Source organism: Ursus arctos, unplaced genomic scaffold (genome assembly GCF_023065955.2).
Source record: "Ursus arctos isolate Adak ecotype North America unplaced genomic scaffold, UrsArc2.0 scaffold_10, whole genome shotgun sequence".
NCBI classification, from domain to species: domain Eukaryota; kingdom Metazoa; phylum Chordata; class Mammalia; order Carnivora; family Ursidae; genus Ursus; species Ursus arctos.
In genome coordinates this window covers 26,391,817-26,415,572 of record NW_026622764.1, presented here as the reverse complement: position 1 = coordinate 26,415,572, position 23,756 = coordinate 26,391,817, and the positions used below count along the sequence as shown (strand labels likewise).

The 23,756-nt window shown below is 38.1% G+C and overlaps 1 long non-coding RNA gene across 2 annotated transcripts in view; it reads left to right on the top strand.

Annotated features, from left to right (window-relative positions):
• The window catches only part of LOC113251072 (uncharacterized), a 185,978-nt gene that overhangs the window by 156,633 nt on the left and 5,589 nt on the right, over positions 1-23,756 (top strand). For both annotated transcript variants that reach the window (XR_006408920.3, XR_008957750.1), the window contains 2 exons: positions 7,693-7,786; positions 20,488-20,646. This is a non-coding gene — a long non-coding RNA (uncharacterized LOC113251072). The remainder of the gene's footprint in view (positions 1-7,692; positions 7,787-20,487; positions 20,647-23,756) is intronic.

Below are 23,756 nucleotides of genomic sequence, written 5' to 3'. Positions count from 1 at the left end.
GGGAGAGAGAGAGAGAGAGAAAGAGAACATGCATGAGCAGGGGGAGGGGCAGAAGGAGAAGGAGAAGCAGTCTCCCCACTGAGCACAGAGCCCAACACAGGCTCAATCCAGGACCCTGCGATCATGACCTGAGTGGAAGTCTGATGCTTAACCAACTGAGCGACCCACACCCCCATTCTACCTCTTTATAACACTTATGTGTCTAACACTGTGGTAAGGTCAATTGTGATTTAATTTAAAAATTGCTTTACCTCTTCTCTCCTATTGTCCTATTGGGGCTCAAGGACAGGAAATACATGGAATCTAAGGCAAGGACAGTAGAGAACATTCTGTGCTATTCATTGTGGCTCCTAAAACTAACAATAGTGGTTTTCCTGGACTGTCTACTCTGTGTTTTCACACATGAATCAGTAGGAGATATAGAGGACTTCAGGATTTAGGACCCTGGCCATCTATCTTTGGTCTTCCTGACAAGGTTTATGAAAGAGACTTGCTCTGCAGTCCCAAACCAATATCTTATCCATGAGAAATTAGGTCTTTGTATTAGAAATGGATTAAATCCAGGGTGTCTAATCAATGAGAATCTGGTTTTGGTGATAACAGAAGATTTGTTCCTAGGGCCAAGACAAATTCACATTAAAATAGGCATAACCACAGTGTGTAAATTTTTGGGTTTCAGACTGGTGGTACCAGACAGATCTGAATGGTACAAAACTGGCTGCCTAGATTCTTTCCCCTGTAGTTTTAATTTTGTTTCATTTTAATATCTTCTCAATCCTCATTACTATCTTCACTACCTTACAGGAACAAAGAGGCAACTTTGTCGGGATCAACTTTAAGCTTCAGTGTGGCACTTCTCTGGGAAGCAACCCCACAGTGTGCTCCCAAATAAGCTCTTGTTTGTTTCTTTGTGAGTTTTGGGGATTGGGTGAGGAGAAGGTGAGAAAGAAGATAAGTGAAGAAAAATGAAAACCCTAGCCACAGTAATTCTCTTGGCTTGAACATCCAGAGATGCATTTTTTTTGTGTGTGTGTGGTAGTCTGTCTTGACTCAGGACCTTCCCCCCCCATGGATGTTAGGTAGTAAATATTAAGATTTTAGCTGTATCCTATGAATTAACCACAGAAAGTGATTGGAATTAGTTAACAAAAATGAAGGGAAACTTAGACACATATTGCATGGAAGATTTTCCATCAGATGAAGAATAACTTAAGCATATCACCACAAACAAAGGCTCATCCTCATGGAACCATCCCAATCTGGGAGTCAGGTTTAATAAGAGTAAGAAGGAAAACTACAGTTAGGAAATAAACTTCACAACTTTGTGACTGAAAAACTATTGTTGAAGTTTTGGAAATTGGGAAAAACTCAGGGAGGCACAGAAGCATCTTTTACACACAGGATTTGATGCAGCAATTGAATGACAACCCATGTGAAACAACAACAAAGATCAATGGCCAGACGTCTTTGTCCTTTAGGTAAAGGAGAAAAGGACAGGTAAAAGCCATGTTGAAGTTTACAAACAGAACTCATTTAAAGAGGTTAGGAGAATCTCAGAGCAAGAGCAGTCAAGCTTTTCTAATGTAAGGATGTGGCTTGCATAGAAGAATATTTTACATTAAATTACAATAGTTACGCAGGACCTAAAATATTCAAATTTAAGAAATAAAAGATTTTAGGGAGAAGCACGGTTCACCCATGTTGATCCACAGAGGATGTGGACAACAGTGGTGGGAAATATAGCTAATGAAGGTTAGGTAGTGCAAATTTCCACTTTAAATATCCGTCCTAGGGGATTCTCCAGATTGGCAGATGGATAGAAAGAAGAGGAACTCAAATTAAAAAAAAAAAAAAAAAGAAAGAAAGAGAAAGAAAGAAAGAAGAAAGAAAAGAAAGAAAGTACAATGTAGATCACGTTTGTAATGTCTTTGCTCCTCACACCCAAATCCCTGGTGCTGAAGTCCCCATGTGGCTCTGAAAGCCTTTAGGAGCACGAGCATAGATTTTAATGATTCAAAGTTAAACCCCTTATATAAGTCATTTATCCTATCATGCTGGTTACCTTCCATCAAGAGCCAAAGAAAGTAACCAGAGATGGGTGAAAAATGAGAGGAAATTGAAAGGAAGGGACTCAAAAGCTCAAAGAAGAGCTGACGTCATCCCTCTCTTTCCAAACTGTCATGATGCCAAGTTCAGGTTAAGGGTGAGAAGGAGGGCAGAATAACACAAAAACTTGGCTTTAATTTACCTTGTCAGAAACACAAATAACTTATTAAGAAGGTAATAGTGGGGCAGAGGTGAGGAGAGAGCCATGCCATGTACGTGTTGGTAAGAAGAAATAAGGGAATATTTCCTAATAATTCATTATACATGGGTAAAATTTTAATTAAGCAGAATTATTAGAAACTTTTACTGGATTTACATTTTTATTAAATGTGGCTTTGGTAACCTGCAGGAATATTCTGCATATATTGGCATAGATTTTTTTTGGTAGGATTTCAAAATTACTGTATGTGGCTTTTCATTAGCTAAAGGCTTTTAAAGTTCCAAGTTATATTTGAAAACAAAGTAATATTTAAGGGAATTATTGACTTTTTAAACTGATACTTTGACAAAATGGAATTCTAGACTTCAGAAAAATTTGTGAAGTGAAGACAAGGTGAACATACCTAACAGTGAAAGATTTAAAGAAGTGCAATGGAATCTAATGAAATTTGAGGCAAGATTGAGCAAACCTGTGACACGTCTTTCCAAAGCTCCACCTTACCTTATACCTATATGCAGTTCAGACAGTTCAGGTAGACTTCGTACTTCACTGTCTCAATGTTCCCCAAGTCCCTTTCACTTTTATTCCCAATCATGCCTTCATATCCCCATACCAATATCATACTTTTATCTAACATACCATTATTCAATGACTTCTACAGGCCAGTCATTATCCCAGATACTGGATAATTTTCTGGAGAAAATTGTGAAGCCTAGAGATAGAGTCTAATGAAATAAAAGCTGACTTATAAAAACTGAAATATTATTTCACCAACAAGATAAAACTGATATCTTCTTGTGAAGTAGATGGTAGAAATAAATCCTATTTAAAAAAAAAAAACAACTACATCAAGAACTAATGATGTACTATATGTTGGCTAACTGAACAGAATAAAAAAATTTTAAAAATTGAAGCAGACAAGTTTGGGAATAATATATGGCATAAGAATGGGTAGTATGTGAAGATTCTACTGGTCCTTTTTCATTTCTCATCTTTGCCTACCATTCTGAAGCATTTTATTTATTAAGCAAGCCCTTCTGTGACACGTACTCTTCCTTGGCTTCCCACAAGGAACACTCTTCAAGTTCTTCTTTCATATTTTTGAATTCTTTTTCACCACTCACTTTTATAACACCTTAAATATATCCATTTCTCCAAATCCTCTTCTCTCCCATAATTTCATTCAGAATTAGGATAAAACTAAAACTCCTGTAATTATCATCAACTCTATTTTACTAGTATCTCAAATGAAATATATCCATTATTAAATACCTCATTTTCCCAGGCAAACCAGCTCTTGCTATCTCCATTCTTTTATTTCTCCATGCTCAACTTGAGAGCCTCATTTAACTTTTTGCTCTGTGTGGCTCTCCACCATAAATTAGTTCAATTTCCCCATGGTTAAGTATTTTTAAGTTTCTCAAATACTTCTCATCTCCAAAATCCAATGCTGTGCAATCTTATTTGGCCTATATTATTTCCATATTTTAGGACTGGTTTCCCAACATCAGTTTCTCCCAGTGACCACCAACTTCCTTTGCAATTCAGTGTGTTTGGGCTTTTAAAGTACTTTTCTTGAAGCCTATCTCCTGTCACTTCACTGCACACAAACAAACACAATCAGACTTCTGATGATTCCTCACCTTCTAAATTAGAATTTGGAATGCACTTTTTGAGTAAGGAAAATTGGTTAGGCATAGTTGAAATAATGCAACTGATACTGTATTTCTGGGCACATAGATTAAAGAGACTATTGAGAACTCTAGAAAGCAAACTACCATTACTGTGATTTCATAGAGAAATGTTTTCTAAATTTCAAAAAAAATATTTACGATAAGCTTTTTAATACAACATATTCATAACTTGGATTCCTAACATGCAGCTGAGATAAATAAAAGAGGAATTATTTTATACAGTGGATTTTTTATTTGAAAAAAAAACACTCTTCAAAGGCTTCTATAATCAAAAATTTGCTGAAAATATTAAGGATTTTATATGATTTCAAAAATATTATTTCTGTCAAGTTTTTCAAATGTGCGTTAAGTGCAATACCCTTACCTAACTTTCAGTTTTGTAAGGTTCTAGTATCTAACTTAAACATAATTTTTTGAATTTCTATGCCTTAGCTCATATTTAGAAATAGCTCTTTGCCTACAAAAATAGACAAAAAGGTACTTGTACCTTTTAAACATTTAAAAAGCTTGGTCTGACTTTTGTTTAAAATTGTGGCAAAAGTCAGAATTAGTTCCCTTTTGGTACAAAGCTCGTATCACCTACCCATCTGTTATTTTTAATTTTTTGTTTGTTTTCTTTGAGAATATCAGAAATGTCAGGCATCATTTTTGTGAATAATTTTCCAGATGTTGCCCCACTAGTTATCGATATAAGTGCGTTTGCAGGAAAGTTTAATTGGTGCTGTTAATTCAACTCAGGATCCTGTTTATTTTCCTAATTGCTGCCAGACATTGGACGGGTGGTTAATATATTAGAAACCTCCTGTTTTCCTGAACCTTTGCCTTACCCACTGGCAATTTTGTTAGGGAGAAAAATCTGCTTTTCATTTACGTTCCCTACCTTGAAAGCACTTGCATAAGCCCTTGTAACATTATTTCTGAAGATAGTACTTGAAAAACTTTCCCTCTTGCATCTGTCTGTATGACAATACCATTTCATCCCATTTGTCACAAATGTGAGACTACTATTATTACCGTACGTTTATTATATAACAGCATTATTCTCATGACAAGAAAAGCACTTGTAAGCTTGATAATTTTATATTGTGAGATACTCACTGTAAGCGACATACCCTGATAACAGAGATGTGGTGCTGTCAGGGGCGGGGGAGTCAAATGTGTGGAGGGCCAATAACAGGGCAGCAGGAGCACTGCTAGAGGGCACGTGAGGCCCTGGCAGACGGAGGAGACTAGCGAGGTCAGAGCGGCTATCCAAAATGTTCCATCTTCTAAAATGCAACAATAAGATTTTTGTTCCATGTTTCACTCTATAAAATAACTGAGAAATTATGTAAGAAAAAACAATTTGGATAGCTTTTTTTTTTCCCCCACACACTATTCTCTTCATTTCAATGCTTTCTAATTTTGAAGTGATATCTTCAAAGAAAAAAAGTTTTCCTTCTCCCTGCCTCTCACCCACTTCTGGTAGATAAATATTTTTGCCAAGTGTTTAAAAGTAACATATCAACAACGTTTTACTTCAGATACTCAATATCTCCTATTGCTGTCTTTTTCATTCAGAAAAGGAAGTAAACCTGTAATGACCTATGGGGCTACCTGCTTTGTGTCTACCCAGTTAAACTGCACCAATAAGTACCATGTTTCCTTAGATTTCATTAGAGGAATTTTAATAAATAATTAACTCACATCACATTTGCTTTTTGTTGATTTATTGCAATTTTGTTCTCTGGTCCTTTTTTTATTTTCTGGGACCCTATATACTCTCCATACCTTTATTGTGAATTGATTATTCACCCCACCCCCACCCGCAGGCCTAATTCTTCACTCAGTTCCCTTTATTCTGGTACCATGACAATATTGCTCCCCTCTTACTGCTTCTTATCGCAGTTCCAAAGAAAGTTCTCCATTTACTATTGCTAAAAATCCCACAAACCAACCTTCCTTGCTGATATTTCTAGCTCTATGACCTTGGGAAAGTCACTTCACCTTTATGGCACTGTGATTTTTATTTGTAAAAATGAGGTTTGGACTGTTTGACATCTAGAGTCTATTCTAAGTCTAAAGACCAGTCTTTATCTTCCATTACCTGTCTTGTTTTTTATACATTCTATGAGGCTAAAATAATGATACTGATTTCAGGCAGAAATCTGTCACTTTCAGTAATTCCAACAGCTAAATATTTAATAATGAACTTAGTCAGTGAGTTCTTTAACATAGTGAAAATTGATAACCAGCATTTCTTTTAAAATATTTTTATTTGATATTTTTCTTAGTAAACATTTCTAGCTGATGGAAATGAATAATTATACTTTCCTAAGTTCCCTTGCCTCTCTTCTTTTTTCTCAACTCTTGGTAGAATTCTACCCTTATTTCAGAAAATCATTTTTTACAGGCCTCCTGTTTTTAGTCATTGTGCTAATTAGATTTTCAGAGCCCTGTATTATTGTGTTATGATTTCATAAAAATATACAATCTTTCTCTTAAATACACACACATATTATACAAGTCTTACAGAGACATATTCAGGTTGCGCCTTTATTTTTGCAACAGTAACAATCTTAATATAAAATAAATCACTTCCTTTCCCCTGCATATGTCAGTGCTTACCACTTGAGTCATTTTCTTCACACCCTTTCACTGTAGAAACAGATGTTCTATGCCAACTGGAAGAAAAAGTGCTAGCAGGCATTTGCAGACCACCTGCCTACCTGCACAGGCTCTCACACTCCCCTGGCTGGTTTCTCCACCTTTGTGATTCACTTAGCCTTGTTTTTCTCGCTCAGCTCTATAAGAATTTCCAACAGCCAGAAACAATGGATTTTGTGCAGAGGAATTAAAGAGGGAAGGGATGGATTATGTCACAGGATAACAAGCCACAGGGACCCTTCCCTATTAAACATTTAGTCTGAAGACTGTTAAATACCATGTATGTCAGTTCCTCAAGGTTAAATTTATATTTACAGATGCAATTGGAAAATATTGCGAAAGCACAGGCTATCTCTCAAAATACTTTGTGAAAATTGTCTCTGACATATGCCCAACTACCTAAGAAATAGAATCTAGGAAGAGAGCTGATGTCTACAGCACGGCTGTTGTGCTATGTGTACAGGACACGGACACGCTACACAGCTTCTCCATGGTGACAGGAAGTTTGAATATGATCTGGTCTTCCCTCCATTCTCACCTTCCTTTAGTCATCTCTATTTCTATTAGGACTTCCAGTTTCCAAAGCTCAAATCCTTAGTGATATTTAAATCCTTTCTCCTCTGTTTTCCATGTCCATTTAGTCACCACATTCTTTTCCTCTCATATCCTTTCTTACACGCATTGCTCTCCTGGAATATGGCTGGAATATGGCTACTAATTTTCTAGTAGTCCTCTGGTTCTGTGCCTATTCAGATACATATGGTACATTGATGCCACGGTCTTCTCAAAATTCAGTGCTGATATCATTTTATCATTTGAGAATTACAGTAGTACAGACCCAAGAGTCCGGGTGCTTGAGTTCTGACCCCATGACATGGGACTTCAGGCAAGTTACCTAAGCTCTCTGTGCCTCAGCTCCTCCAACTACAAAACAGGAGTAGTAACAGGGTCTCTCATAGAGTTTGTTAGGGTGAAATGAATTGTTATATTCAGAATATTTAGAATGGTGCCTAGCATACACTGAGCAGCAGGTAAGTCTTTTCTGGTATTGTTTAAAAACGAGCAATGTGTTCCCACTGGTTCCAGGACATCTGATGGAAGAGCCAAGATTCTCTGAAATTTGTTCAAATGTTGGGCTCCAACATACAGAGTCTGGATGAGAGGAGATGCTGACTAAAGGGTAACTGCCTCTTAAGATACCTTTTGTAAGTGGTGGGTTGGACGACTGATGGAAAGATACAATGCTAATAAATACTTCTTTGGAATAGAGAGAAGAAAAAGCTTGCATGCTAGGTTTTTTTTTTCTCTCATTTTCTTCACAGTTTTATTATGGATTTCTTTAGGAACTCTGTACTTATCACAATTTCATTGAAACATCTTTCCAGTACTTACATCATAGTTACTTCAAATGTTCAGCTGTTCGTCTCTTCCACTACACTGTGCAAACTTGCAGGGCCTGCACGTGTAATTTTGACCAACGACCGTACTGTGTAGCATTATGCACAACCTAGAATAAGTGTTCCGAGAAAGGCATTACTAAATATTGGCGGAAGTAGCCTTTTAGGTCACCTTGCTAATCACTTTTTACTTACCTCTTCTAGCAAGTGGCTTCATGTGTATCTATTTGCGAGATGCAATGGAGTTGATTGTGAAAGGTACTGAGTAGGGGACTTTTTTTTTTTTTTAATTTCTTCTCCTCAGCAGGCGTTAAAGCAAGATTGGGGAGTGGGGGTAGCATAATGACTATAATTTAAGCTACTGCATTGGTCCTTACGAAGTGTCTGTACATTTAACACTCCATATGGTAATTATAACTTCCCTAGAATGAGTCAGGGTTGTTTATGCTTTCATAAATCAAGCAGCTGCAGCAGAGCAGACAGACTCCATATTAGCACTTCCTCCTAAGACCATGAATGTGCTTAAAAGATTTTTGCAAATTTCTCTTGAATTCAAGTTGTTTGTTAAAAGTGATAGTTTTATGAGACTGCCACATGGAAAATGTCCTTCTTTCTCAGATTTTCCATTTGTGATATAAATCCATGTGTAGTACCATTTTTAGAAAGGCACTAAAGCTGATATAATATAACCCCCAGCTGAGTTTGATAAAAGGAGAGCTTAATTTCCAGGTAAAGTATGGTTATAGGAAATGACAGCTAGGGAAGTTATGAGTAAGGCTTGGAAAAAAAATATACACTAACTGGCTGATAACTTATTTCCTGCATTCAATCTTCTGACTATAGAGAAAATCCTGCCATAACAAATGCTAGCCGTCCAAGCACTTTCTTTAACATAATACATAGATTGTTTTGAAACTACACTGAAATATGTGGAATTACACCTGTTTTAAATATCTTTTATTAAAAATATTAGATGTCTTGAGGTGAACATTTGTAATAATGATACATCTATGTATCATCACTGGTAGGATTTAACCTTGCTATCTTTGGTGAATTATTTTATATCTCAAGCTCAGTTTTATCAGCTAAGAAATGAGAATATCCAAATTTTACCATGATTTTTCAGACAAGAAAATTTGGAAAGAGAGGTACCTGTGTGTATCAGAAAACAAAAATTCCCTTCAGGAGAAAAAGAAAGTATGGCCACAAATTTTTAACTCTATGAGTATGCTTCAGGAAGTAGGCAATTAAATAATTTAGAAAATATTTGCCAAGTTTTTCTTTCTTCTCCTTCTTCCTATCTTCCTCTCCTCCTGCTCTTTCTCCTCCTTCTCTCCTTCCTTCATTTCTTTTAGCTAGAAAGGATCTAAAATAATTAACAGAATGATTTCCCCTCATTTTAGAGTTGAAAAACTCAGAAGTATAGAGGTTAAGTGACATTTCTGTGGTCATTTGTCAACAACTGATAAAACTGGGACTTTAAAGCAGTTCTCCTGACTTCTCATTGCTTTATTTCAAGACCTGGGGTGTACATTACAGTACACTGCAGATGGAAAGATGAGTTCTCTGAGAAATTAGTGAGATAGTGGTCAGAAAAAAAAATAATGAAGGCAATGAGTACAAAATGTCAAACTGAATTATATACTTTATTATTTCCTTTCTATGAAAATAATATTCTAAGATGCATTAACTAGTTTTCATTTGATCCATTCTTTTATGCTTTTGTACTTTCAAAATACATTATAATTATCCAAATGTCCATATCGAGTGCTGTAGCAAATATGATGCAGTTTGATTGAGGCAAGCCTAACATTTAGTCAGATTTTGGATACGTCTCCTACACTGTATTATCACACAGAGTTTTGAAACTCAAAAGATGTGTCCTGTTTATTCTGAGTGTTGATGAAAAAGATAAGCAGAATGATCTTCTCAGCATTGATATTCTGAACTGATTGTAAACTAAGAAGGTACATGAAATAATGAGTGAAGAGTTTTTGAGAAACCACTTTAAGGCAAGAGAGAAATTACTGGAATGCTCTCTAGTTTTTATTAAAAGAAGAGCTTGTTGCCTTCACAGCATGAGTCACCATCCTGGGTAATGGGGCTTGTCATCAGTTCTCTCTCTTGCCTTCCTCACAGTCCTGTCACTTTACTATAGATTCTAGGTTTCCCACAACCTCACCGAGAAACATGTGCCAACTCTCTGACTGAAGACCGTTCTCTCGGATTGAAGGATTGCTTAGTAATCGAGATAATTTTTGTTATTGCTGCTTCAAATCTATTCTTCTGTTGGCTTTGCCTTGTCCTTTTCAACTTATTTGAAACATTCTTTCCCAACTGACACCAAAACTACCTTCTTGTCCTAACTTTTGGTTTCCATATAACATCTACTTTTTCATATTCTGCTTGGCTTCTGACCGTTATTCTCAGACCCACTAGCTGGATGTGTTCATCTACATCTAGTTTTGACTCAGCTTTGTTCTGAATAACTCTTCTTGCTTGACATGACTAAGCTTCTCCAATTCTTGCCCTAAATGCCCAACTGCTGCATTCTATGGTTTAGCAGAAAATTATTAAATATTTTTTTCAAGACAGTTGAAGAAACTTTTAAAGTTATAATTACAATAATATACATTACATTATACATATATTTATATTTTGTATCATAATATTATATACTGCAATCATTTTGAAATGGCATAAAAATTTAGCAGCTTGTTTTTAAAAACATCAGTTATTTATTAAGCACTTAAGTATCAGGCACAGCACAATTTATTTTTTTTACATATGTTGTTTCTTTTAACTGTAATAACAAATTATGACTTGTAGGTATCGTGAACTCAGTGTTTTAAATTAGTATACTGAAGCTGGGAGGGGTGAGATTGTTCAGCTTCATTTTCATAGGTACCCAGTGGCAGAGTGAGGATTTGAAAGCAACTGCACTGGACTCAGAAGTCTTACTGTGTAGTTATATAATACTGTGGTTCTACTGATGGGTGTTTTCGTCTAACCTCACAGGGTAAAGTCATATCCAGCTATTGTGCCTTGTTAGAGAACACTAAGTTACTGAACTCTGGTAATTTCATTGCATCACTGTATCTTTTGGCTTGATCATTAGGTGGCTGTTAGAACATCTTGTGGACACTATTCATTAATGACTGAAAATGTACATTAGTCTGTCTTCCAAATTTCACTTGGATATATTGACACTCAACTATGTAAAAACGGGGCCCTGATGGTTTTCCATATTGTATCTGCTAGGACACTGACAGAACCAAAGCAGATCATTGCTCATTTCTTGATCTGTTTTTGATCAAGGGATTTAGGCTGGAGTTTCATAAATGTATGGGTTATTGTTATTCTTCGAATCACCTGAAAAAAATGTGTGTATGTGTATCTTGTATGAATTTTTAAATAGATATATTTATCTATAGACGTATTCATTTATCTATATAAATACGTATTTATGTTAGTATATTCTTTTTGTTGATATGTTCATCCAAATCTTGAAGTGGTCTGAGTTTTTAAATAGACTTAGAGTCAATAGCTCAATGTTCAAAAATCCACTATTAAGTAGAAATCGATTCCATCATTATGCTCTTTAGGTACAATCAAACAGCAATGAATTTACCAAAATATAATATTACTTAGTTGCCCTTTTCTTCTTTATTATAGAATGAGCTCTTGACATAGTTGACTTGGAATCTTTATGTGAACTTAAGTCCTCTCACATCAATTCAGGAATCTTGGTTACGAAGGGAATGAGATTCTGTAACTGGAAGAAAGATGCCCTTTCTACTTCCTGTACAGCTACCAGGACGGTGTTCCATCACCTCACTTAAACAGATCCTCCCAAGTATTTATAGCATTCTTAGCCTCAGTTAGATCTTAGAATGGACGACAGAAATTTCGGAATTTGGTTTGTCAGTAGATGTCAAAGAAAACAGAATTGCTCGACATAGGGTGTGTGTGTGTGTGTTTGTGTGTCTCAGTACAGGGAAGGGAAAGAAGGGAAAGATTAGAGTAGGTAGGCAGAGAAAAGAGAAAAGATGGTCCAAATATCATTACAAACAGGCTAAAGAACTTTTATAAGTAGAGATTAAATTTTAATTTGTTTATTTTCTTAACCGCAGAATGCAATAATATTAACAACTAATGTTTATCGGGCTTTTACTTTGTGCCTATTCATTATGTTAATGCAACACACCTTATCTCATTAACTACTTATTACAATTATTTGAGGTGGTGCTATCATTTTACAAGTATGTGACCAAGATCGTATAAGCAGTAAGAGGCACGACTCAGTCTAATTCATATTCTTATCCAATTCTTTTCTTCATATTCTTCTGTAAATTCCTTCCAGCTCTCCTGCTTTTAGTGTGTGTTCTACACACAAACAACAACAACTACTATTACTAGTAGTACTTGTTAGCTTATTTTGGCGAAAACTAAGGAAAAAGGTTGAGTTCTCTAATTGCATGGATTCCAACGCAGAGATAAAGAATTACTTTCAGAGATAAAGAAAGAAAAAGAATCTTAACAGGCAGAAATTGGAGTCAGAACCTTGAAACAAGACATGTCCAAGAAAGCGTAAACTCCTCTGGAATTCTCAGAAACATTGTTGAGTGTTTGAGAATTTCCACAAGCCATGGATCTTTACCTTAAAGGGGCATCGTAAACTCGGTTGATATCTGAGTTACATTTGGAATTGCACAAATTGACTTCTGGGAACTTATGCTTATCTTTACTAATAATCTAGTTAATAACCTTTTCTGTATTTATTATCTGGCAATTTTACATCAAAATTTCCTGGGATACAGTATGAGACATAGTATCATTACTACTTTCTACGTGTAGTAGATTTATGTCTCCAGTTTTGGGAAAGGTGATCATATTCCCAGTTTGCTCAAGATAGTCTAGGTTTATATGTCTTATCCTAGAAAAATTATTAAGAGTCCTAGTTTGTCCAGTCAATAACATTATCATCCTATTAGTGCCAGGTCTATTTCTTATTATCTCTGAAGGATTCCTACTAGCAGTTTATCAATCTCACCTTCAAATTTTCTAAGGTCACAGTGATGCAATCTAATTAGATAAAAGATATGAACTCATTGTTTCAATGCAACTTCTCAGAAATATGACTGCTATGTATCTATAATTATCTGTAAGGTAGATGTGACAGAATCTATCTCCTACGCTTCACTACTAAAGAAAACAATGCAGACTAATGGATAAAGAATGGGCATTGGATTCAATGATGCCTGGGACCGATTATCAGTTTTGGCAATAACTGTGTGATTGTCAGAACTTACTATATATTTTTTAAGATTTATTTATTTATTTTAGAGAGAAAGAGCACTAGTAGGAGAGGCAGAGGGAGAGGGAGAGAGAATCTGAAGCAGACACTGCGCTGAGCATGGAGCCTGATGCAAGGCCCCATCCCATGACCCTGAGATCATGATCTGAGCCGAAACCAAGAGTCGGTTGCCCAACCGACTGCACCACACTGGCACCCCAGAATTTACCTTTGAACCACTGTTGTTTGTCTATTTCTTTATCTTTAACAATGAATACTCCAGTAAATGAGCTTCATAAGGTTGTCGTAAAGGTTAAATTCAGCACTATATAAAATGATGAGCATTATATATGCACAAAGTAAGAACAGGCTTTTGATAAATGGTCACTTTATTGCTGTTATATTCTTTCAAGAAATGCCCTTCAATGCCAGTCAGGTAATAGGTGAGTGATGTCTGGCTCAAGAAGGAAATGAACTTCTGGATTTAAATAAACATGACACTTCTAATAAACTATTTTTTAAGATACAAAAATAATTTTTAATCTAAAAAAGTAAGCTCTATCATTGAAGTAAGTAATAAGTGACACATCTGAAAATTTCAGAAATTGAAATAAACACTTTAAATCTATTTACAAATAAATACTGAACTTTTCACCCAACTTTTCACCAATTCTGATACTTGTTGAAAAGCAGTTTTTGTTTTTAAAACTAATCTGCTTTGAAAAATAATCAGAATTTTGAAAAAAAATATTATCAATTTGTAAATCTCTGCCTCTCATTTGGTTCTCAAATTTTCAGATAAATTAAGGAATCTTTATTTCTGTTAGGTTTCTCTTTTAAAAAAAACAAGTTTGTTGAGGGATAATTTACATACCATAAATTCATCCACTTAATTATACAATTTAATGATTTTTAGTACATTTACCAAGGTGTGCAGTCCTCACTATATCCAGCTTGAGAACATTTTCATCACCACAGTAAGATCCCTCATGTCCTTTTACTGTTAATCCCCACTCTCACCCCAACCCTAGTCAAAAATGTTGGTTTTTAAATAAGCAATTATATTGAAACATTTTCCTTATTCCAAGGCCACTCTGAATCAGGAACAGCATTTGAAAGAGAGGATATGACTCTCTTTCAACAAAAAATGAATTGAAGTGAGCGCAGATTCATGTCTACATGAGATGGCAGAGAACGGGAAAGAACCATGGGTGGGGGAGGTCAGGATGGCGCCACTTGATTGACACTCAACAGAGACGGGTATCTACTTAAGGTAGCATAGCCCTGAAGACTTTCAGTGGAAGTGCATGCCCCACTCTTGTCTCGTAATGCTTTGCATATAACATTACGATTTGGAACATATTTCAAAATTGATTAAGCCTATAAATTAACATTACTGGGATTGGGAACTTGATTAATATAGCATGATTTTATTAGTCAAGAACTTGACAGAAAGCAGTTCTGATTATTCAAATTGAGTTCATTTAATGAAGAAAATCAATTGCACGGATGATGTAAGAGTAGAGAAAGCACACTAAAGACAGTAAAGCACCCCAGAGATTAGCTGCTCAGCTAGAAGCTGCTACGCTTGGAATAAAGGAACAATGGGAGAAGACGGTATGAACCCAGATACCAAGGCCATACAATGAGGGCTAGAACCACAGGGAGGCCTGTCTGATAGAAACTGGAACAGGAGAGGGCAAGGTATCTGCTGGAACTAGAAACAGATGCAACAGAGAGAAAAGGCCACGGGCTATCCACCATTCTCCCTGCTTCTCTTCCCGGGTCTTTTGCCAGGACTTCCTACTGGCTGCTCCTATCAAGAATCCAAGGTAAAGGGTGCAGAGGAATGGAATTCCTGCAATACATAGCAAAGCTGGGGAGAGGGAGGACGAATCCTAACGCACATTGGCTGTTGATTGACAAATTAGCTTAGGATATTTGGTTAAGTGGGCTGACTTTTGGCAAGAAAGTGTGCACTCCTCATGTCTAAAAGACTCATCCTTCGCTTTGTCAAAATGAAAGAGCCAGTGCCAGCACTGTGGCCCACTAAACTCTTTTCCCTTGATTTTGACAAATAACTGGAGGAGAAGGGAAGAGGAATATTGGAATGAGAAGGTGGAAGTAGAATGATGTCTTAAACTTCCTTTGGAGGCCAGTATCTTTCCCAGCCTTTGTTTCTCTTTTAATCCAATGGTCTCAATAATCATGCCTTGGTCACCTAGGAATGCTGATATTGCTCTTAGGGGAGAAAAGTGTCAGAGACCTAGAAAACCGGGGCTTAAAGAGATGGGAGACTGCATCTTGTAGCAGAGACTGTTGGTTTTAACCCAGTTTTATTCAGATTGAAATTGCATGTAGCTGGAAGATACGTTCAGCTGCCTAGCAACAAGTGGGGACTGTGTGACCAGCTCACTAATAAAATTAGGAAAAGTGCTTCACGGGAACTGATTGCTTAAAGGTGGGCATTTTTAGTCTTCAATGCTTCCTCTTTCTTATTATTTGAGATGTTGAATCAATTCTTAGAGCTCCTGTGGCCTTTTAATCCGAGAAGTGAATCTCAAGTACAGGTGTTCTGTTGTTGGATGATAGATCAGAAAGAGAAGGAATCCGGGCGCCTGATGCACAAGGAGACACCAAACCTGCCACAGACTACGTTCCTCTGGAAGGCTGCATGTGAGCGATCCATATACATAGTTTTTAGTTATTAAACACAGTCTAAATTAATTATTACTGATTTTTCCTTCCCAGCCCCGTGTCCCCAACAGCTTCTATTCATCTTCCTAAATCCAAGAAGAAGAAGCATATTTCAAGTGAGGAAATCTTTTACTCTGTGCGGCTGACCCCCAAAAGAGGTGTCTGAAACCTGCCACCAAGTTGAAGGATTACCGAATGCATTGTCCGTATGAGGCTCTAACAGAAAAGAATGAAGCAGGGTTGGCTTTCGATTTTCTGTGGTCAAGTCATGCATATTAACGGAATGTCTTCTTTTCATGTGTCTCTCTGTCCATCCGAGTTCAGAGATGAAGGCTTCTCTAACGGACTGGCCAGTGATGGAACGCATGCTTCGCAGGCATTTCAAGCAGGGCTACAAGAATCCCCCCAGTTTAGTCCTACTACAAATCCATCATTGATCCTGGATGCAGGCTACAGCTGGCAAAGGAGAGGAAACACAGGGTTCAAAGTAAGGTGAGGAGGCTCGCGGCCAAAAAATCCCATCTGCAGCGACTACTTATGGCCTAGCCTGGCCCATATGGAAGTTCACTGCTTTTACCATTTAGAGTTCCCAGGAGAGCCCGTCTGGAAGGAGAAATAAATCCCCGCCCCACTAACACCAGACCCTGCACGCCGCACGTGGGATGGCGCTCAGCAGGCACAGCTGCGCTGCAGCTTTGCATAAACATCCGAGGCCTTTCCGCAAGCGTGAGGTTCACTCTTTCTTCTGGAGAGCTGGTCTCCTCCTTTCAAGCTCTCTGCACGTATAGGATCCACGGAAACCGGGCCAAATGGAAATCATGCGAAAGGGTGAAAAGAGATGGCATTTGGGCCGGGACCTAGGCTATCACCCACTTGAGTCCTTCTTTCAAGTCACACTGCCCCACATGCCACGTGCCTGAGAGAGATGTGCACAGAGGACAAGGCCAGGCTGGCGCACCGTCTTCATCATGATGTGGCTTTTGTCCTGAATCCCCAAGATCACCTCCTCAGGCACTTACCAAAGGGAACTGGTCCCAGACTGGTCTCCCCTGTCAAACGTGTGGGAGCAGATCCCACCACTACTGACTCGGGGCTTAACTTCGCACCAAAAACTCTCCACCCATCAGGACTGAGGCCAAATAACATTTCTTGCCTTTGACAACGATCCATTATTGATGGAAGAAGGACGAGTGAGGAGGCAGAACCTGGTCCCATTTGGTTGGTAGATGTATAAGGAATAGGACAGCAGTGTTGGCTTCCCCTAAAAGGCCAAGGCTAAGATGCCGTGTTCATGCTATTTCTCTACCCTTGTTGAGGGATGAAATCTATGCACATTTTAGCAGAAAGCTCTTTTGGCCAGTATAACATCTCTTCTCTTTTATTACAGTTCTTTAATTTCCCTTACTTTTTCCAATTTTATGTTAACCCTACCCCTTTGTATCCAGGTGGACCAGATCACTAGAGTATTCGATCCTTTCGGCCGCAGCAGTTCAGAGATGGCAGTGAGACTCAATGAAGCCGATGAGTCTCAATATTGGAATGTTCATTAGAGCCCTTGAGAAAGAGGTCATACTTATGACTAGAGTTTCTGGCATGGCTGCCAGGCTTTTGTTGTTGTTAAAATCTGCCTGAGAATGGAGCCAATGCAGAGGAAAAAGATGTTATCCCTAGATTTTTCAATTTAATGAGGAAACCATTTCTTTTCTTTCTTTCCTTCTTTCTCCTTCCTTCCTTCCTTCTTAGCTCTTCTTTTTTAAATTTCAGTTACATTTTTGTCACTCTTGTTTAATAAAAGTTTGCTACACATAATGTTTACCAGATGAACTGTCTATTCTGCTTATATGTTAATTGCACGTATTTGGAAAATGCTTTACATATTTTATTCATATATGCTATTTGGGGTGATCTATAGGTTATATTGGGCACATAATCCAGAGTCCAGGTGCAGTAATCAAGGTTACAGTAAAGAACTCTCACAAGTGCGGAACTGAAGCTCCCGAGTAGCATTCACTGATTTCAGGAAATTTACCCGGGATCCATTTGTCATTTCTGTCATTCTTCTAAGAATAATGTTACTTTTGTTGGTTACTCTCCACTCTTTGGGATTTTCTCTTCTACAAAATAGCAGAGATACCTGCATCTCAGTTTCATTCATTAACTGACCTTGTTCAATACAGCCCAGAGGACTGGTTTGCTGTCATTAGTGGTACAGCTTTTGGAAAGTTCCAGATTATTTTTTGCACTCCCTATTATGCCATTGAATTCAATTCTCTCATTGATTACAGTTTATATTATCCATTCTGTGGGACGCTTGGGACCCATGAACAAGGCATCGGTATCTATATTGCTTTTCTCAGGTCATTGAACTTAGAGTTGGCAGGGCATCTAAACAACACTTAATAGAATATATGCCTGTGAGACATGTATCTGAGGTGAAAGAGTGAGCCTTAAACACGCGCTTGAAGCTTTTCGGTGCATTGGAACCAAGAACTTCAACTTGTAGGTTGCATTAAGTCTCATAATTTTGAGTCCCAGGTTGGCAAACAGAAGGGTTTCTAGAGGCATGGTTTTCCGAATAAAATGCTTCTCTCCACAGCCCTGTAACAGCTTACATTGCTTTCTTGGGCACAAGGGTAGAGTAATGTCAGGAGTGAGTGAACTAGTTACCTTAAGCTCTGAAGACTTGCCTTTCTGTCCAGGATATTCTGCTCATCGGGGGCACGTGCCGCACTCTGCTCTCTTTGTTTTCGTGCTCTTCTCTGCCCTAAACTTGGCCCTCCCTGGTCCTACAGCTAATCCCACTCAGGGTAAGAAGCTTCCTCTCACTTTATAGAAAGGCTTCCCCTGCAGACTACCCTAACTCTGTAGTAGGAACCAGCCCAGGCCATGTTATCTGCTCTGTGACAAACAACATGGAAATTAAGGAGCTTTGGGGTTTGGCGAGTGCCCTCACACACCAGCACCCTGAAAAAAAATCTGCTAAAGTTCTCTGTTAACTCTCTTCGAAGCCTGAATTTAGAACAGGCTAAATCATCAGTTTCCAATCTTTCTATTCCCCGGATACTTCGTGGGGGATTTTTAGACTTCATCAGCTTAGAAAAATCACACAGAGAAGCATATGATTTTTCCATTCTCCCACAGATTTGTTCATATTTTAGATATAAGGTGTCAACACAGCCTGAAGCAGCCCCCTCATTGCTGACTAAAGAGGCCCCCAAACTTGCTGGCCTGTGCACCTTTGCATCCCCTGTGTACACCAGTCCTCTAACAATATAGATTTTATTTTGATATATTATGTCCTATTACCACACATCTTGGAGGAACAATAAAGCTGGGATCACACATTATTTTAGAGCTAGTAAGATGTGCTTGTCCAATATTGTCTTTTGTGAAACGAAAGTATAAAAAAAATTCAGGACAAGCAATTTCATGCCTGTGAAAGTCAGTCATATGAATTTTTTCTTCTGTTTCTCCAGGTAATTTATATTATAAACTAGGTAAGATTTGCATATTTCTCTTTTCCGGCAAAATCTGACCTTCCGGACCCATCTTATCTCAGAGTTTTATTATTAGGATTACGTAGCATCCTTCAGGTTTTTGATTTGACTATGGGAAACTCTGTCCCCAAGTTGCCAAATGTCTGAGCCCACGACTAGCTGCCCAGTAGTTTATGATGACTAGTGACTAGATGATGTACCGAAGGAGGAGACGGGCAAATCTTTCAAGCTGACTTTCTCCACTTGTCACCACCTAAAGCATTTGCTGTGATATCACTTCCTGGTATTTAGTCTCAATTTACTAGAATCCAGCTGTTCCAAACACTGTGCCTTCCCATTGCTTACTCGGATTCTGGCGCTTAACTCAAAATTCCCTTGGAGCTCCTGGGGACCTATATCAAACAGGGGACTGAAATTCCCTGCTAGAAAACCCAAAGACGAAGTTGCGCATCCCCAGAAATGTGGGGCTCCCATGTCTGAAGGGATCAAGCAGTTCTTAAAAACTACACTAGCTGCTGACTCACAGGACGGGCCTGATACCTTTGAACTTGGAATCAGAATGAACCAGGTCACATGTGTTGCTCCAAATTCAGGGCCAGGTGTTTTGGACATTTTGAAACTGGGCGAGTGTACTCTGTTTGTTCTTCCTGCACACTTACTGGATTCTTCATCCTGGGGCTTGGGGTGGGTGGGCCCTGTGGAGTTGGAGGGAAATGCAGGGTTGAAGAGGACTAAGTGTTACCAGAGATCCTCCCAAGTCTTGAGGAAATATGTGGGATTATTTGGGTACAAGTTGCAAAGTTTGGAGAAATATTCCGAACGGAGATTACATTTGAGCTGATACTATACTAAGTTTTTCAGCACACTTTTTTCTCATCATATTTAATAAATGCTCACTGTAGAAAATATGGGTGGGGGAGGGGAGCTAAATCTCACTAGGGTGTGTATTTACTGTTTTCTAAAAAAAAACCAAACTATTTCTTGCTTTTTGTAGCTCAGCTAGCACCCAAGAAGCACTGTTGTAGTGAAGAAACATAATGTCATTGAAAATAATATGCTGAGATTAGCATGAGTCCAAATTCATTTTATGACTTCAACCTTCACATCAGAATGGAAAGGAAAGATGCATGGACTTGCGGCTCAGCAGTATCAAGTAAGTCCTGTACACTGAATTGAATGTCTAAGATGTAAGCTATAAGTACTTTCTGGATTAAGAGTCCCGTTTATTTAATGTTTATTCTTGGGCAACTGACATAGCTAAAGCAGTCCTTGGAAGAATCTGGTGAGCAGTGCTACCATTTTGTTGATGAACGAGATTCACAGGGGTCGATAGATCTTTACCACTACACTGCTGCAATGCAATGTTTGCGGTACTCTATTGATTCATCGAATCTGCAAATTTAGAAATAAATTTCTAAATTTATCTGGGATACATGGTAAACATGCAAATACCCAGGTTCCAGACTACTATCCTAGATTTTTAGGGGAGAGGAGGAGGCAAATCCAGGGTTTGCACATGTGTTGCCGGCAAACTCTCTAGTTGATTATGGATTATTATTACGATAACAACATATTATAATATCAAGTAGCAGATAGACAAAAATTTTACTATCATTTGAAATCTCACGAGCCAGTTAATTTTACCAAACTCTGTAAGATGCCATAATATTTAATTTCTTATGATATACAAATTTATGCTAGTTTTTCTTCTTGGTAAACTCTTTAGCTGATAGCCTTGGTGTGTCAATCAAGCCCTCCAAAAATCTCAATGTAGGAAGAGAGAGAAACCATGTTGCCTGTAATTTAATAAGAATCAGATCTGCATCCAACTAAAAAATACAATTCTTGTGTCTTTAAAACTTCTTCAGGAATAATAAACGTCTTAGGGAAAAATATTGTGATCCAAAGTTTTATATTCAGCTAGACCAGCTTTTAAGTGTGACAGCATATTTTACACACATTCAGATATGCAAGGTAAGACATGCTGCCTATTACTCTTTCTGAAAAAATGACTAGTGTCGTTACTGCATAAATATAAAAAATAAATCCTAAAATAAGAAAACATTACCAAAACAGGTGGCCATGCAAATAAATCCTAAGGAGCTACCTGAAGAATACAAGGAAATTACATAATTTGTGGTCATAACTCAGGTCCTTATTCCAGGGGACCCAGATTTCCCCTCAATTATGGTGCACAGGTTCTGCGGACTGGCTTATGTTCAGAAACTGGGTCTGAAGCTACGAATTTCCATTACGGTGACTCAGGTTGATTTTCTACTCACCAGACCTAGAGTTTTGTTTTGTTTAGTTTTTGATCATATTCGTCAGGATATTCTTTATGTATTTTTCAAATATTTCATTCTTAGGGGCACAGTCATTAATCAGCCACAACTACAGATCCTTCCAGATCAGAAACTCTGTTTCTTTTGTCTATTATAGTAATTGTTCCCATCTTATATCTGAAGGTTAGATGCGATCTCTGGTCACTGCTTCTGTGGGGCTCTCTCGTTCCTAATGCAATCAGTGAGCCCAATTCGGGGGCAGCATCTCCCAGCCGTCCTCTCCAGTCTGCAGAGGACACTCACCACTGAGCTTTACAAAGAGGCTGACGCCCCCAACCCAATGTCTTCATGAGGGAAGCCTCCTCTGAATCCTCCTGGATGGATACAGCTGATGGCTGCCGGATATGTTGCACACGTTTGATCCACCTCAACACTTCTGTTTCCCTGAGCCTTTGGATTTTCTCCTGTACAGGATGCCAGGGAAATTCCACGGTCTCAGACACATTGAATAGAGGCCATTATTGAAACTCAGTTTCAATTAACCAACCAAACTGTCACTAATTGCTACTCACAATTTACACATTAAATCTAGAATCACAATGAGAGTACCTATGGTTTTGCTCAAACAAATCTAACCTTATGTTCCATCTCATTTGACTATCATTTGCAGAAATCATTCATACACATATTCCCCAGGCTTTTATTGATATATGTTAATGAGGTCTTATAAGCTCTTTGGCATATTCATTATCTTTTACTGGATAGTGCATGTACAAATCCTTTCTCCCACTGGCACATTCTAGAATCTGCTTTTTTCTTTAATGAATCTCGAGGCAGTGAGGAGTGGTAGAACCTGAATAGGAAGTAAGGATAAGCCTTCTTTGGGGCACAACTAATGAAAGTTTTTAATGAAAGGAAAGCAGTTTACTTAGACACATGAGGAGGTGGCTGCTTCTGGCAAGGGTGGCTTAGATGGATTTGGGAGAAAATGTTTCTCAGACTTGTCTCTGTCTGCCCAAATGTTCCCATTCCAAGAATAAGGGCCACATTCCTTTTAAACCAGTGCCCATCCTTGGTATGGAAGACTTGGTGAGTCAGGCATTTAATGAGCTTGTAATTTTGCAAATTACATAATTAGATTTGGGGCTTTATCCTTAGCCCCTATGCAGACAGAACAATGGCCCTCAAAGATGTTCATGTTCTAATACCCAGAACTTGTGAATTTGTTACCTTATATGGCAATAGGACTTTGCAGATGTGACGAAGTAATGATATTGAGATGCAGAGATTATTCAGGATTATCAAGACAGGCCCAGTGGAATCACAAGAGTCCCTATAAGTGAAAGAAGGAAGCATGAAAGCCAAGGTCAGAGTCAGAAAGAGAGATTTGAGATGTGACTGGCTAACTTTAAAGAGAAAGGAAGTGGCAACTAATCAGAAATGGAGGTGGTCTCTAGAAGCTAGAAAAGGCAAGGGGATATATTCTCCCTGGAGTCTCCAGAAAGAACACAGACCTACTGACACACCTTGATTTTAGCACAGTCTGACCCATTTCAGACATCTGATCTCCAGATCCGTAAGATTAAAAAAAATTATGTTGTTTCAAGCTGTTAACTTTGTGACAATTTGTTATAAAAGTAAAGGGGAACTGAATACTGCCATGCTTCCCTGAAGGGATTATTTTCAAGCCATTATAGAAACCTTTCTGTCTTCCCAGAAGTGCCTTGAGTCAGTGGTTGAAGTCTCTGAGTTTACCACTTTCATGTTGTCTTTACTGTCCCGTAAGGGCGCCTATCTCCTCTCCCTCACAACCTCTCTCATTGCCATTGGTGCCATAGTGGTCATAAGCATCCTGCAGTTGGTCACCTAAAGCCCTTGCCCTCCACTGGTATTTTATCCCATACCACTGTGGTGATTTCTAAGTAATCACAATGTTTTCATGCCAGAGATTTCTCATGATGCATTTCTGCTGGACAAGGGG